This window comes from Schistocerca piceifrons, chromosome 8 (assembly GCF_021461385.2).
Source record: "Schistocerca piceifrons isolate TAMUIC-IGC-003096 chromosome 8, iqSchPice1.1, whole genome shotgun sequence".
In the NCBI taxonomy this organism is placed as follows: domain Eukaryota; kingdom Metazoa; phylum Arthropoda; class Insecta; order Orthoptera; family Acrididae; genus Schistocerca; species Schistocerca piceifrons.
In genome coordinates this window covers 317,637,320-317,653,794 of record NC_060145.1, presented here as the reverse complement: position 1 = coordinate 317,653,794, position 16,475 = coordinate 317,637,320, and the positions used below count along the sequence as shown (strand labels likewise).

General features: G+C 46.1%; 1 protein-coding gene and 1 non-coding gene across 2 annotated transcripts in view; one reads left to right on the top strand and one right to left on the bottom strand.

The window, feature by feature from the left end:
* The window catches only part of LOC124711992 (mucin-7-like), a 166,329-nt gene that overhangs the window by 28,933 nt on the left and 120,921 nt on the right, over positions 1 to 16,475 (bottom strand). The window lies entirely within an intron of this gene.
* Positions 4,190 to 4,264, top strand: Trnat-ugu. The gene has a single exon. It is a non-coding gene; the product is annotated as a tRNA-Thr (tRNA).

The window sequence follows — 16,475 nt, the reverse complement described above, 5'->3', positions numbered from 1 at the left end:
GTTTAATAGCTTGTCGTTCCAACTTTGAGACGCAATTCTGCGTTGCACGGTTTCGGAAAGTTAAATTACGGGCTGGTAGTTCAAAAATGGTTCAAATGGCTCTGAGCACTATGGGATTTAACTACTGAGGTCATCAGTCCCCTAGAACTTAGAACTACTTAAACCTAACTAACCTAAGGACATCACACACATCCATGCCCGAGGCAGGATTCGAACCTGCGACCGTAGCGGTTACGCGGTTCCAAACTGACGTGCTTAGAACCGCACGGCCACACCGGCCGGCGGGCTGGTAGTTTTTGGACTCTGAGGTAGCTGTTGATAGGATCCGAGATGTGTTCCATCAGAATCAGCCAAGATAAAAACGTGAGTTCGGTGTCCTCCTCAAACGACTGCAGCAAGACTCTGGCTTGTGACACGGTCATTTGTGCTGTGAGAAGACGCCATCGACGTCATGGAAGACTGAGCCGTGACGGCTCGAGTCTGATCTTTGACTCATTTATTTGTCTGATTTACTGACCTTCGATTACTAACACAGGTCCCATGAAGGCCCAGGTGAATGTTCTCGATACTATAATACTGCCCACACCAGATTAAGTACGTGTCGCGGTGCGTGTTAAGAGCAGCCGTTCTGAGGATGACGGCGTGTCCGCACACGATCATCGGCGTGGTGTAGCAAGAAATGTGATTCAACTGACAAAGCAACACGTTTCCGTTAGTAAACAGTCCAGTCTTGACATTCCCATGGCCACTGCAATTGTTATTTACTCGTACAATACCGTTATGAGAAAATGTGTGGATCGTCTGCTGCTGAGCCCAATATTCAACAACGTGTGTCGAACGATGTGTTCCGAAATACCTGTGCCTGCACCTCCATTGAACTCCGTCATCAGGTCTAAAACAGATCGCTGCCTTTCCTGTTTTACATGGTGGTCATGCCGCCAACTTCTGTGATGAGGCGTCCAACACCTTACGGCCTAGTCCTCGTTTCGCTGTCCTTCAACCACTTTCTATAGACACTCGTCATAATAACACGCGAGCAGCAGACAAGCTTCGCCATTTTCGCCATGCGTGTTCCCTGGCGCTGTGTCGTAGCAGTGCACGCTTTATCGAAGTCGCTTATTTCAGTGATTTTCCCTTTTTGAGGTTCCTATCGTCGTTATAACGACTCCCTTATTTGTGTCTTTTGCGCTTGTACAGGGAATTACTGGTGGAAGTGCAGATATTGTGATCATTGGTACCTTAATACATGGTAACAATTATTGAACAATATGAAGAATACGTAAATTAGTTACGAACCACGGCGTGCACACGCTTTATTCAACATGTAGACATCACTAGAGATATTCGGATTTAGGTTATGATATGCTCGATATGTCTGCCATCATAAGCGATGATGTGGCGCAGACGAATAACGAAATTCTGCATGAACCGGAACATCGATGCTGTCGACGACCTCCTGAATGACTGTTTTCAGCTCAGAAATGGTTTTCGGGTTATTGCTGTACACTTTGTCTTTAATATAATATCACAAAAAGGAGTCGCATATGTTCAGATCCGCAGAATATGGCGGCCAGTCGAGGCCCATGCCAGTGGCCTTTTGATACCACAGAGGCAGAATCCGGTCTCCGAAGTGCTCCCCCAGGACATCAAACACTTTCCTGCTTCGATGCCTCCTTCTTGCATGAACCCCATTTTGTTGAAATCAGGGTCGCTTCGGATAGTGGGGATGAAATCATCTTCCAAAACCTTCACGTAGCGTTCGGTAATCACCGTCCCATCAAGAAATATCACACCGGTTATTCCGTGACTAGACATTGGACACCACACAGTCACCCGTTGAGGGTGAAGAGACGTTTCACCGGGCGGTGTGGCCGAGCGGTTCTAGGCGCTTCAGTCTGGAAATTTTTTTTTTCTTTTTTTTTTTTTTTTTTTTTCAAACGGGTTTCATCGCTAAACCAAACCATATTCACATCAAAATCCGGTTCGTCAATTCTGGGAACAGTAGTGTTGGTGAAACACAACATCTGTTCCATGGCCCTGGGGCTTAATGGCTTATGGGTTTGAATTTTGTATGGGAAGAGATGTAGGTCTTAGGCAACAATTTGAAGCGGTGTCTTCCGGCTGATTCCCACCTGTTGTGCAGCTCGTCTGATCTGTTTCCTAGGGCTGGTTTGAAACACAGCGCGTGTCTTCTCCATCGTTTTCAGGCGTTTTCACCCTTTTCGGACGACCAACATTGCAACACTGTCATCACGAACGCTACCCGTTCTCTCAAACCTGTAAATGAAATTCGTGTATGTTAGCACACTTGGACCGGTTGTCTTCAGCCGGAACTTGGTCGCAAACTTCCTTTGAGCCGCACATGGGCTGTTATTGTTCGAATAGTAGGCCTTCACAAGCGCTATACGCTCAGGCACGCTGTACTGTGATATTTTCATGTGCAAATGACCGACAACAACAAGGCCCATGTGCATGCACATACTAATTCCCACCACGCCCCGAAGCAAACCATGCAGTTTGAAAGTCCTAATGCAAACCAGTTCAAAAGTTATGACGATTTAATTTCATATAGTTCTATAATTGTCAGTGTGTTAGTTGTTTTCTCTCTGTGTCTAATGGTCTTTCCACAAACCCCTCACATAATTTACTGCCTGATACAGTATTTTCTGTGTGATTATAGCTGCAGCATTGAGAGGACTGCGCCTGTCAGTAAAGACCAGATGTTCTGCGTCCACACATCCACACTTCACCATTCGATCTGATTCCCATGGGAAAATAAGCATCAGTGTCATGCTCTTGTCACATGTACTTCGAGGTATTGACCAACCTACTATTCGTAACAGCCGTAATAATTAGTGTACAAATGAAGTAAATACTGATCTAATGTTGTACAGTACATTGCCCTCAGTCACTAATAAAAATATCATTACTTAAACACCTCAGACCCTGTATAATTTCCTCACCTCCTTACATGCCTAAAGCCACCAAATCGCATCAATTGTCGCAGAGGGCAGTGATCACTATGTTGTGGCTTCTCTGCATATTACAGTTCGTCTCAAAAAGTAATAATATACCATGTTTAGACCCTAAATAAAATGTAAATGTCATGTGACTAGGGCCTCCTGTCGGGTAGACCGTTCGCCGGGAGCAAGTCTTTCGATTTGACTCCACTTCGGCGACTTGCGCGTCGATGCGGATTAAATGATGATCATTAGGACATCACAACACCCAGTCCCTGAGCGGAGAAATTCTCCGACCCAGTTGGGATTCGAATCCGGGCCCTTAGGATTGACATTCTGTCCCGCTGACCACTCAGTTACCGGGGGCGGACAAGTTTAGACCCTTGAAAGAATAAAATTTTGCGACACACTCGATGGGACTATACTTCATGATGTTTGGAAAACGTGATCTACGTTGTTCTCATCAGTGGAATGTGAAAACCAAAGCACTGTGATATTCGGCGGAAGGAAACGAATATACTGACATACCTGAATGGGTTAAACATTACAGAACCAAAACGTTTCGTAAATTCATTCATTCATTCACTCATTGGTCGTGTTTTGTAGATCCATGTGGAAAGAGAGCCTTCAGGGACGTGGAACGATTCAAGGTATACATTAACAAAACAAAAGCTCATAATAGAAACTCAACAATAGACTGTCTCTGATTCAATTACAATTAAATCAATACCATTAGCTGCTGACAGGGTTGATATACGTCAACGGGGACAGTTGAAAATGTGTGCCCCGACTGGGACTCGAACCCGGGATATCCTGCTTACATGGTAGACGCTCTAGCCATCTGAGCCACCGAGGGCACAGAGGATCGTGCGCTGCAGGGACTTATCGCCGGCACGATCCCCGTGAGACCCCCATTCTCAACTTACAGTCCACACACTACATTCGTAGTGCCCCTGCCATTATACCCATTACTCGCACGGCCACCAATGGCATCTGTTCTTTCGGACAACTCCGAAAGACAGATGCCATCTTCATATCGTTAAAAGCTAACCGGCTGATGATGCACTCGAATTGCCTGAACTCTTACGGGACTCGGTGGATTGTCTGCCGCGAGTAATGGGTATAATGGCAGGGGCGATACGAATGTAGTGTACGGAGTATAAGTTGAGAATGTGGGTCTCACGAGGAGCGTGGCGGCGATAAGTCCCCGCAGTCGCACTATCCTCTGTGCCCTCGGTGGCTCAGATAGATAGAGCGTCTGCCCTGTAAGCAGGAGATCCCGGGTTCGAGTCCCGGTCGGGACACACATTTCCAAGTGCCCCCGTTGATGTCCGAAAGAACAGATCCCATCTTCGTATCTCTGATTAAGGTTATTCACGCTTCAGGTAACTAAATTTAACAAGAAAATTAGAAAGAAATTACCACGGACCGTAGTGACTGCTTCCGTGATGGCCGCAAGGTTAGTAAGGAGTTTTTGTAGTAGGGTTCAAATGGTTTAAATGGCTCTGAGCATTGTGGGACTTGACATCTGAGGTCATCAGTCCCCTAGAACTTAGAACTACTTAAACCTAACTAACTTAAAGACATCACACACATCCATGCCCGAGGCAGGATTCGAACCTGCGACCGTAGCGGTCGCGCGGGTCCAGACTGAAGCGCCTAGAACTGCTCGGCCACCGCGGCCGGCTTTGTAGTAGGGCGATCCATTCCTCCACGAGCCCAACTGACAACCACTGGATCGTCGTTGATGCATGTCGACGTGCTGCAATACAGCTCCTCGACGCACCCACGCGCTCCCAATGGGATCTGAGTAAGGGAAACAGGCAGGGCGGTCCATTCAGCCACCTGTGCAGATGCGGGCTGTCATCCGCAAAAATTAAGTAAGCGCCACATGGGGAAGCAATATTGCTGGACATACCCCGATACGGCGAAAGGTGAGAACACGTAATGCATCCAGAAACACTGTCGAACATGGTCGTGTTGAAGGTCAAGGTAATACGGTGTGGTGGTAATCTGGAAATTTCTGTTAAGTTCCTCTGCGGCCAAACTGCTGAGGTCATCGATGTCTAGGCTTCCACACCACTTAAACTAACTTAGGCTAAGGACAACACACACACCCATGCCCGAGGAAGGACTCGAACCTCCGACGTGGAGAGCCGCGCGAACCGTGGCAAGGCGCCTGAGACCGCGCGGCTACCCCGCGTGGCTGGTACGGTTTGGGAAGGTATAAAGTGTATGGGCTCCAAATCTTTGAACACGGTGCCCTCACCAGTCAACGTTATTGTGGAACTTTACTCCTTCCTCGTGTGCGTCTTTTCAGGGGTGAATTCAGCCAGACTTCATTTTTATGGGTGACAATGGATGACCACATCGAATAGAGCACGTGCAAGAGCTCTTATAACGAGAGGATATTCGGAGAATGGACTGGTCTTACAGTTGCCCTGACTGAAATCCTATCGAGGACGTGTGGGCTGCGTTGGGGAGACGTATTTCAGTACGTCCAAAAAATGGTTCAGCTGGCTCTGAGCACTATGGGACTTAACATCTGAGGTCATCAGTCCCCTAGACTTAGAACTACTTAAACCTAATTAACCTAACGACATCACACACATCCATGCCCGAGGCTGGATTCGAACCTGCGACCTTAGCAGCAGCGTAGTTCAGGATTGCTGGAGGAAGTAATTACCCACCCTAAAAACTCCTTACCAACCTTGTGCTGTTCTCATACTCTACGAAAAGCCGCTACCGTCCTTCTGGAATGTCAAGGGGACACAACAAACCGCGGTGTATCTGTGTTATTATGCAGAATTATTATTTAATTTAGGGGCGACTAGACACTTCAACACAAAAGAAGACGAGAACAGCTGCCAACATGAGCAAGTAAATATCCTCGAAGTAGTGGTGCAACTTAAATCACTTAATAAAAGCAAGTCTTCTAGTCCAGACTGTATACCAATTAGGTTCCTTTAGGAGTATGCTGATGCATTAGCTCCATACTTAACAATCATATACAACCGTTCACATGAACTGCTGAGTGCTATTGACAAGGGATTTCAGATCGATTCCGTATTCCTGGATTTCCGGAAGCCTTTTAACACTGTACCACACAAGCGGCCCCTAGTAAAATTGCGTGCTTATGGAATATCGTCTCAGTTATGTGACTGAATTTGCGATTTCCTGTCAGAGAGGTCACAGTTCATAGTAATTGACGGAAAGTCATCGAGTGAAGCAGAAGTGATTTCTGCTGTTCCTTATCTACACTCCTGGAAATTGAAATAAGAACACCGTGAATTCATTGTCCCAGGAAGGGGAAACTTTATTGACACATTCCTGGGGTCAGATACATCACATGATCACACTGACAGAACCACAGGCACATAGACACAGGCAACAGAGCATGCACAATGTCGGCACTAGTACAGCGTATATCCACCTTTCGCAGCAATGCAGGCTGCTATTCTCCCATGGAGACGATCGTAGAGATGCTGGATGTAGTCCTGTGGAACGGCTTGCCATGCCATTTCCACCTGGCGCCTCAGTTGGACCAGCGTTCGTGCTGGACGTGCAGACCGCGTGAGACGACGCTTCATCCAGTCCCAAACATGCTCAATGGGGGACAGATCCGGAGATCTTGCTGGCCAGGGTAGTTGACTTACACCTTCTAGAGCACGTTGGGTGGCACGGGATACATGCGGACGTGCATTGTCCTGTTGGAACAGCAAGTTCCCTTGCCGGTCTAGGAATGGCAGAACGATGGGTTCGATGACGGTTTGGATGTACCGTGCACTATTCAGTGTCCCCTCGACGATCACCAGTGGTGTACGGCAATGTAGGAGATCGCTCCCCACACCATGATGCCGGGTGTTGGCCCTGTGTGCCTCGGTCGTATGCAGTCCTGATTGTGGCGCTCACCTGCACGGCGCCAAACACGCATACGACCATCATTGGCACCAAGGCAGAAGCGACTCTCATCGCTGAAGACGACACGTCTCCATTCGTCCCTCCATTCACGCCTGTCGCGACACCACTGGAGGCGGGCTCCACGATGTTGGGGCGTGAGCGGAAGACGGCCTAACGGTGTGCGGGACCGTAGCCCAGCTTCATGGAGACGGTTGCGAATGGTCCTCGCCGATACCCCAGGAGCAACAGTGTCCCTAATTTGCTGGGAAGTGGCGGTGCGGTCCCCTACGGCACTGCGTAGGATCCTACGGTCTTGGCGTGCATCCGTGCGTCGCTGCGGTCCGGTCCCAGGTCGACGGGCACGTGCACCTTCCGCCGACCACTGGCGACATCATCGATGTACTGTGGAGACCTCACGCCCCACGTGTTGAGCAATTCGGCGGTACGTCCACCCGGCCTCCCGCATGCCCACTATACGCCCTCGCTCAAAGTCCGTCAACTGCACATACGGTTCACGTCCACGCTGTCGCGGCATGCTACCAGCGTTAAAGACTGCGATGGAGCTCCGTATGCCACGGCAAACTGGCTGACACTGACGGCGGCGGTGCACAAATGCTGCGCAGCTAGCGCCATTCGGCGGCCAACACCGCGGTTCCTGGTGTGTCCGCTGTGCCGTGCGTGTGATCATTGCTTGTACAGCCCTCTCGCAGTGTCCGGAGCAAGTATGGTGGGTCTGACACACCGGTGTCAATGTGTTCTTTTTTCCATTTCCAGGAGTGTATATAAACGATTTGGGAGACAATCTGAGCAGCCGTCTTCGTTTGTCTGCGGTTGACACTGTTATCGACTAATAAAGCCATCAGAAGATCAACACAAACTGCAAAACGATCTAGAAAAAATATCTGAATGGTGCAAAAAGTGGCAGTTGACCCTAAATAACGAAAATGTGAGGTCATTCACGTGACTACTAAAAGGAACTCGTTAAACTTCGGTTGCACGATAAATTGGTCTAATCTAAAAGCCGCAAATTCAACTAAATACCTAGGTATTACAATTACGAACAACTTAAATTGGAAAGAACACATAGAAAATGCTGTAGGGAAGGCTAACCAAAGGCTGCGTTTTATTGGCAGGACACTTTGAAAATGTAACAGACCTACTAAGGAGACTGCCTACACTACGCTTGTCCGTCCTCTTTTAGAATACTGCTGCGCTGTGTGGGATCCTTACCAGATAGGACTGACGGAGTACATCGAAAAAGTTCAAAGAATGGCAGCACGTTTTGTATCATCGGGAAATACGGGAGAGAGTGTCACAGAAATGATACAGTATTTGGGCTGAAAATCATTAAAAGAAAGGCGTTTTTCGTTGCGACGGAATCTTCTCACGAAATTCCAATCACCAACTTTCTCCTCCGAATGCGAAAATATTTTGTTGACACCGACCTACATAGGGCGGAACGATCACCACGATAAAGTAAGGGAAATCAGAGTTCGTACGAAAAGATATAGGTGTTCATTCTTTCCGCGCCCTATACGAGATTGGAATAATAGAGAATTGTGAAGGTGGTTCGATCAACCCTCTGCCAGGCACTTAAATGTGATTTGCAGAGTATCCATGTAGACGTAGATGTAGATGAACAATAACAACAAACTGGATTAGCGTTGCCACACTATAACAAACACAGTCTAGTTCCCTGATGTTACATCAATGCCCGTTCCCAACTGGCCATGGCTGATTGACTAGATAGGTGCCTTCAATAACTGCTTACACAACATTACTAATGTACGTAATTTATTAGTAATAGTTCACCATGAACAACAAATCTTAAAACACTTCATAAAAGACTGATTAAATAACTGCTTCTCTGGGTAATAAATTCTCAACCAATAACAGTAGGATACATCATTTCCAAATAAAAACTTACAGAATCGTAATGGTAGAAAGGTACCTTTCAAACTTCAAAATTAACTTTCATTTAACACGCAGATATAAAAACATATACAAAACTGAATTTCAGATCTATCCAATGAGTAATCCTGATAAAATTATGTTCACAAATAAGAAATATAATAACTTTAAGACAACGCCCATCCGGCATTGGCCACACCTTTACACACTCGTCAGTTCCTTTGAAAAGTGACAGTTACTGCTCAGTCTCCACACAGTTAAGCACTCTAACACAGCAGAAGTCACTGAAGGATAATACACTTACCGTATTCCACTACTTTCTTCTCCAATATCATGGTATTCTTATTGTGGCCGAACATGCTACAGCACAGCGTGTCCAGGTTGGGCCCACGCCGTCTTGTTTATCTGCCGTGGCAAAACACCCACAAACGACATCGGCCATAGCTCGCCATAATTGCGCCCATACAATTGCAGAGCCCACGGCTTACCGTTCCACAGCAGCGTTGAATTCCCAAGCGTCTCGGTTTCACCATCAGTACACAACCACAGAGTACGTAAATTATTCAATGCACAATTCGGACCATCCGTACCCCAACACAGTGCCGTTCTGTCTTCCTCGCTCGGTACTCTCCAACCCTCCTCACTTCGTCACCAGGGGTCCACTCGCCGCCTACTCGGCGCCCCAGTATCTCTGGCGAGGCCAATATCGACCTTAACACTCGCGGCCGGAACACAATCGTGCCGAAAATCGGCACATTATTGCCTCTAAATAAATCATTTCTGTTAGTCTGACTGCGTGTTTCTCTCAGTTACCTTCTGTATTCTATGTAAGACCCACGTTTCATAGCTGCATATTACTTGGCAGTGATGCATCACGCGAGAGTTACTTTCGTTCTTAAATTTTGCACACCAGTGTAGTTACCTGCACCTGTGAGTACTATGGTGCGGTACATTACGACTCATCACGCATTTCTGCAACAACTACAGCTAAGGACCATGTAGGTAACAGAAACCTTGAATCTACATATTCAGATAACTTGTTGTTGGAACAGATCATGAAGAATGTTTTAAATTTTCGTTTCAACTGGCAGGGATCCTAAACTTATTTAATACCTTTGCATCTGCGTACTCATCTCAATTTTGCACTCCAGACAAGGATGTACAGTCAACATGAAAATTATTAGAGTATCTTGTATTGTGATTTTGCAGATCATAGTTGAACTGAAACTAATTTTTATAATCAGCAACAAATACCGTTAAGGACTAAACATATGCGTTAGTGACTTTAAAAATTCCAAGATTGTTCAAAGGCTCCTGCAAGAGGTACAGTGATCTAAGTCACCCATTATTCTTACTACTCGCTTCTGCTGGACAAGCACATAACTTACTTTAGATGTGTTATGCCAGAATATAACTGCGTAAAATAAAGAAGAAAGCTTTAGAGTTTTATGTCCAGTCGACAACTACACTCATGCTCATAAATTAAGGATAATGCTGATACATGGCGAAACAATGCTCTGGTGGGCGGTTGGCGGGTTTAAATCACCTCGGGGTATGACCATACGGAGCATTTGACCTGCAGTCGTCGCACGGTGCCGCTGGCATTAGTGCACATACGCAGAGGTGTGTTGCTGCATGTCAGAGTACAGTGTAGCGAGTAAGTGTGCAGACGTTTTCAGACCTGCTAACGGTGACTGTGTGTTGAAAATGGCTCAAAGAACACTTATTGATGATGTTATGAGGGGTAGAATACTTGGACGACTGGAGGTTGGTCAAACACAGCAGTTCGTAGCACAGGCCCTCCGTGTGCCACAAAGTGTGATCTTAAGATTATGGCAACGATTCCAGCAGACAGGAAACGTGTCCAGCGCTACAGTACGGGACGTCCACAGTGTACAACACCACAAGAAGACCGATATCTCGCCATCAGTGTACGCAGACGGCCACGGAGTACTGCAGGTAGCCTTGCTCGGGACCTTACCGCAGCCACTGGAACAGTTGTCTCTAGACACACAGTCTACAGACGACTGAACAGACATGGTTTATTCGCCCGGAGACCTGCAAGGTGCATTCCACTGACCCCTGGTCACAGGAGAGCCCGTAAAGCCTGGTGTCAAGAAAACAGTACATGGTCATTGGAACAGTGGTCCCATGTTATGTTCACGGACGAATCCAGATACAGTCTGAATAGTGATTCTCGCCGGGTTTTCATCTGGCGTGAACCAGGAACCAGATACCAACCCCTTAATGTCCTTGAAAGGGACCTGAATGGAGGTCGTGGTTTGATGGTGTGGAGTGGGGTTATGCAAGTACACACCTGCATGTCTTTGACAGAGGAACTGTAACAGGTGAGGTGTATCGGGGCGTCATTTTGCGCCAGTATGTCCGCCATTTCAGGGGTGCAGAGGGTTCCATCTTCCTCCTGATGGATGATAACGCACGGCCCCATCAAGCTGCCATCGTGGAGGAGTACCTTGAAACAGAAGATATCAGGCGAATGGAGTGGCCTGCCTGATCTCCAGACCTAAACCCCATCGAGCACGTCTGGGATGCTCTCGGTCGACGTATCGCTGCACGTCTTCAAACCCTTAGGACACTTCAGGAGCTCCGACAGGCACTGGTGCAAGAATGGGAGGCTATACCCTAGCAGCTGCTCCAGAATATGCCAACCAGCTGTGTGGCCTGTGTACGTGTGCATGGCGATCATATCCCATACTGATGTCGGGGTACATGCGCAGGAAACAGTGGCGCTTTGTAGCACATGTGTTTCAGGACGGTTTTCTCAACTTATCACCAATACTGTGGACTTACAGATCTGCGTCGTCTGTGTTTCCTATGTGCCTATGCTATTAGCGCCAGTTTTGTGTAGTGCCACGTTGTGTAGCACCACATACTAGCCCACAATTATCCTTAATTTATGACCATGAGTGTAGATCATTAGGAACGGGGCACAAGCTTGGAAAGTTTTTCTTTCAAAGGAACCGTTCTGGCATTTGCCTGGATTGATCTCGCGAAATCGCGGAAAACCTAAATCGGGATGGCCGGACGCAGATCTGAATCGTCGTTCTCCCGAATGCGAGTCCAATATGTTAAGCACTGCGCCCTCCTCGCTCTGTACGACTGCATAAGACAAGAGGGAGCTACTTATGTGGCGATGGATTTATTATAATATACATTATGGAAGTTAACCTTTGTTGTTTACGATTAATTAGGGTAAGACTGGGTACCGGGATGCAACCGGGTACCGTGTTTCTCATGTGACAACGCCCTGTGCTGGAGATATAAACAATTAAATTCCACGAGTCAAGATGAAAGAGCTACTATATTGGCGTGTTGTTGCTGTTCTGTTCACCGCGTCTACGAAGATAAATTTCCTTTACGGGGTCAACCGAATAATGTTCTTTTGTTTTTAAGCTGCGAATATTTCATAGCCATTACACTTCTAAGAACTCTATTTAGCTAGGATTATCAGTTGATTTGTGAGTGTGTATAGACGAATAAACAATAGGGGCTGTATTAACAATAACGTACTGTTGTTTCGCTTTTATAACCTCTGCACCTGGGGTAAGACGAGGTACACTGAGTGGGGCTAGGACCGGGAATGTCGGTTAAAAGAAAAGAAGCAAATAAATGAGAAAATGCTATCACGGAAGAGAAAGTTGTTTTATGGAAGCTCAACACCGCAGAAAAAGATATTATCAAAGCAAATCAATCAAAAAGAGACGCATGTAAAGAGCCAACATAAAAACGGAGTGTTATCATAAAATTATCAGTTCTCGAACAATGATTCTGTGCATGAAGACGATAGAAACAAATCAGGTGTCAATTGCGGATATTGTGACGACGTATTTCGAAACTCTGAAGAATGTGAAGGTTGGATTCAATGCAGAAAATGTGCTGTCACAAAAGCTGCAGTGGAGCGGATGATGGGGAGTGTTGCTTTATATGTGATTTTTGTGAATAATATTGTTAGTTAAATTATATTTCAATAAATATTTCTGATTTTCCACTGTGATTGTTTACTTGAAAATCTTGTTTTTCTGTATTCTCGAAAGTTAGTTTGGGAGAGGGGACCAAACAGCGAAGTCATCGATCCCATGGGATTAGGGAAGGAAGTTGGCCGTGCCCTTTCAAAGGAACCATCCCGGCTTTTGCCTGAAGCGATGTAGGGAAATCACGGAAAACCGAAATTAGGGCGACCAGACCCGCGTTTGAACCATCGTCCTCCTAAATGTGAATCCAGTGTGCTAACCAATGCGCCACCTCGCTCGGTCCTATAAGTTAGTATGTGTAGTCGTTCTCACGCCACTACAGTCCGATCCACGAACAATGGCGATTCGCGCATGTCGAGGCAAAGACGGGGATTGCATTGCTGACGATTCCAAGCGACAGTTCCGATACGCACATGCATGTGCTATCCGTATATCCTGCAAATCATGTCTCCCACTTGTGTATGCAGAATTTATCACTTATCGCTGCAGTCAGCGATGACAACACGCAACAAATGGAATCGAAATTCACTGAACAACTCGCTACTATCACGTTTAATGCTCATATTAGCTACAGCATTCGCAGTAGAGCGCTCAGTACACTACTAAACGCTCGTTGGCTGTCGAAGATCACGTGACGTACGTGCGCAGAACAAGCCGAAACTCAACCGCCATTATTCTTGACTCCAACTGTAGTGGAGTAAGACCAGGTGATTTGACTTTTGCTATAAAAGAACTCTCATTAAAAAAATACTGAAGCTATGACTTTTGAGGAATAATATGTTGTACCCAATTGAACAATGATTACTTATACTAAATCTGACAGTCTCTAGGTTAAATAGTGTAGCTCTAAATGGCTTTAGAGTGTTAGCTTTCCGATATTTCTCCGTTTTCCCCTATTAGTTGCATAAATGCACACAAGTGCAGCAATTGAAATCAGTAAAAATGACACAATGTGTGATCGTCAAGAACATGATTAAAGTACATCATAACTGTTTTTATTTCAACAAAATTATCTATTTTTAATTACAAATATATTGGTTTAATTATACAATATTAATAAAGTCATTTAAAGCAATTACTTTTAGAATTATTATTAACTTACTATTACATTCATTAATTAAGTTATTAACTCTTCAGTGTTTGAATCAAAACCAATTCGTATTTTTCCAGATTACACTAAAGTACAAAGAAAGCAATAAAACGCCCAGTCTCTGAATTTTAAGTCTCACCTGCCTGGGTACTAAGTACTTTAATACAGACAGACAAGTAGCAGATAGGTAATTAGGTAATTCGTCATACAGCAGATGAAAAAGTCGCCGTGTGTCATTGTATTCATCATTCGTTGCCTTTATTACGAGTCTGTTGATGTCCAGTGTACGGTAACAGAAGTTAACGTTATTAAGCGTTTTGCGACTGTGTCAAATGAAAATACAGTGTCAACAGTTCAGCCAATAAAGCTCTTTGGCTATAAAATCTCGCTCCCCCCAAAAACTATCAAGGGACATCATTTTCTGGTGAGATCCTTCCTTCCTAGTCTTCAGCCTTGCCCCAATAGGGACAAAAAACTGGAATCTTCCTAATAGCGTTTCACAGACCAGTTCCTCTATATGAGAATAACAGAAATTGTCTATGAAAAGTAAGCTTACAAACATTTATTTGGATATATATATATATATATATATATATATATATATATATATATATATATATATATATAAAATAAAACTCACATTCATTCAACTGGGGTGAACTGGACCAGGATGACAAGGTAACAGATAATGACAGCCAGTGCACTGACCAGCAGCGAGTAGTCGATGGTGAAAAATACAGTGGCATTGCATCAGACCAATGCAGATTTTGTGGTCCACCACAGGATGGACCCCAGAACTATACAGCGTTGACTATATGACACAGACGTCCTCAGGAGGATCACACCGGTTGCCGTGTCTGTATCCCTGATCATCGCATATGACATTACCATCATCGACAGCTTGATCTATTTTTGTACATGAACCACATTGTGGAGCTGGTCGCTTAAGTACTCGAGAGTTCCATTTAATTCTCATTACCACCAGAAGCACTTTATATGCAGTGACCATGACCTCTCAAGCTGGATGCCAAGATGGCAGCCGTTGGAAGCTGAAAGTGGTTCTAGAGGAACTCGGCAGCACGTCGTAGAGCCATGTGAGCCAACAGCAGCTGGTGAAGTCTTATAGACGCTGAAGGCAATCGAAACACTCCCAGGGATGTCGCAAGGATCACTGGGAGCACCTCCAGGAGGCAAAAGTTGCCGTACCACCACAAAAAAATGTAGCACTGTCCGTGAGGCAAGAACACGTAGGAGGCATGCCCATATGTAGACACACTACTGTAATCTTCCCATTAGTGGTTTGCACAGCAGTTGTTTCGCGTCACAGTGATAGAAATACCTATGAAAAAATAGTTTACGAATATATGTTTTTTAGATATAAAGATAATCATACTGATGGTTATTGCTTTGGGATGAGCTGGCCCAGGATGACAACGTAAGTTATAATAATGGCCAGTACATTGACCAGTAGTGAGCGGTCGATGGTGAAGAATCCAGCAGCGCTGAAGCAAAGCGAGGGACTGTACATGGTCCACCGTAGGAAAGCTCCCAGGGCCGGGCAGCATCGATCACTTAACACTGACGCCCTCAGGAGGACAACGCCGATGGCTGCGTCTGTATCCCTGATCGCCGCACACGCCAACGCCGTCGTGGAGAACTTGACCGAATGGAAGAAGAGCCACATGATCAAGCCGATCGCTGACCAACACACACGTTCTTCAGAAAACGGCGTCGGTCTCAGCACCAGCAGCAGCATTTCGTATGCAGTAGTTGTGGCGTCCCACAAGGTAAATGCTACGACGGCAGCCACTGGTAGCCCAAAGTGGTTCTGGAGGGACTCGGCAGCGCGTCGTAGAGCCATATGCGCCGCCAGCAGCTGGCGAAGTCTTCCATGGGCTGGAAGTGACCGATACACCCCCACTGGTGACGTTACGACGGCCACTGGAAGTACCTCCAGGAGAGTGGAATTGAGCGTACAAAGTCTGGTCCACAGTTCCAGTACCATCATGACAAAGTGCAAGGTTATCAGTGAGTCAAAACACACATAGATGGCATAGAAGATGGGCAAACCGATTCCGACACACTCTAGATCCATGGTGAGTAATGCTCCTGCTACAGCCGTACAGTTAACAGCCAGGAGAAAACCTCCTATTATCTTCCCTTTTCCTTTGTCCTTTGCTGGCAGGTGGAGATCCGCATATTTCAGCTCTCTGGAGAAACTCTGTAGATGATCCAAGCTTGTCACGGAGCACAGTCCCAACGTCAAAAGAAGTTGGACTGTCCCTAATAAGCCATCAACTAATTCTACAAGTGTGAGGACCTCTGACGTCTCACCGATATTTCGCAAGCGTGCTGAAGAAATGAGGAATACCAGGAACCAGAAAAAGGAGGGGGTCATTAGTTTCCTGCATAGATTCTTCTTTCGATTCTTGCAGCAGATCTCGGGGATAGGGGCCAACCCACACAGCTGCCACAATCGGTATAACGGTGTTACGGCCACACGGAACTCCATTGATCTCCTTCCGTAACGAGTGCAGCTCCGTCTTCGCTTCGAGTTGCAAAAGTGCTATTACTTCCAGCAGCGGGGGAGATTTTACATGACATGTGAGGGCCACATGTGGT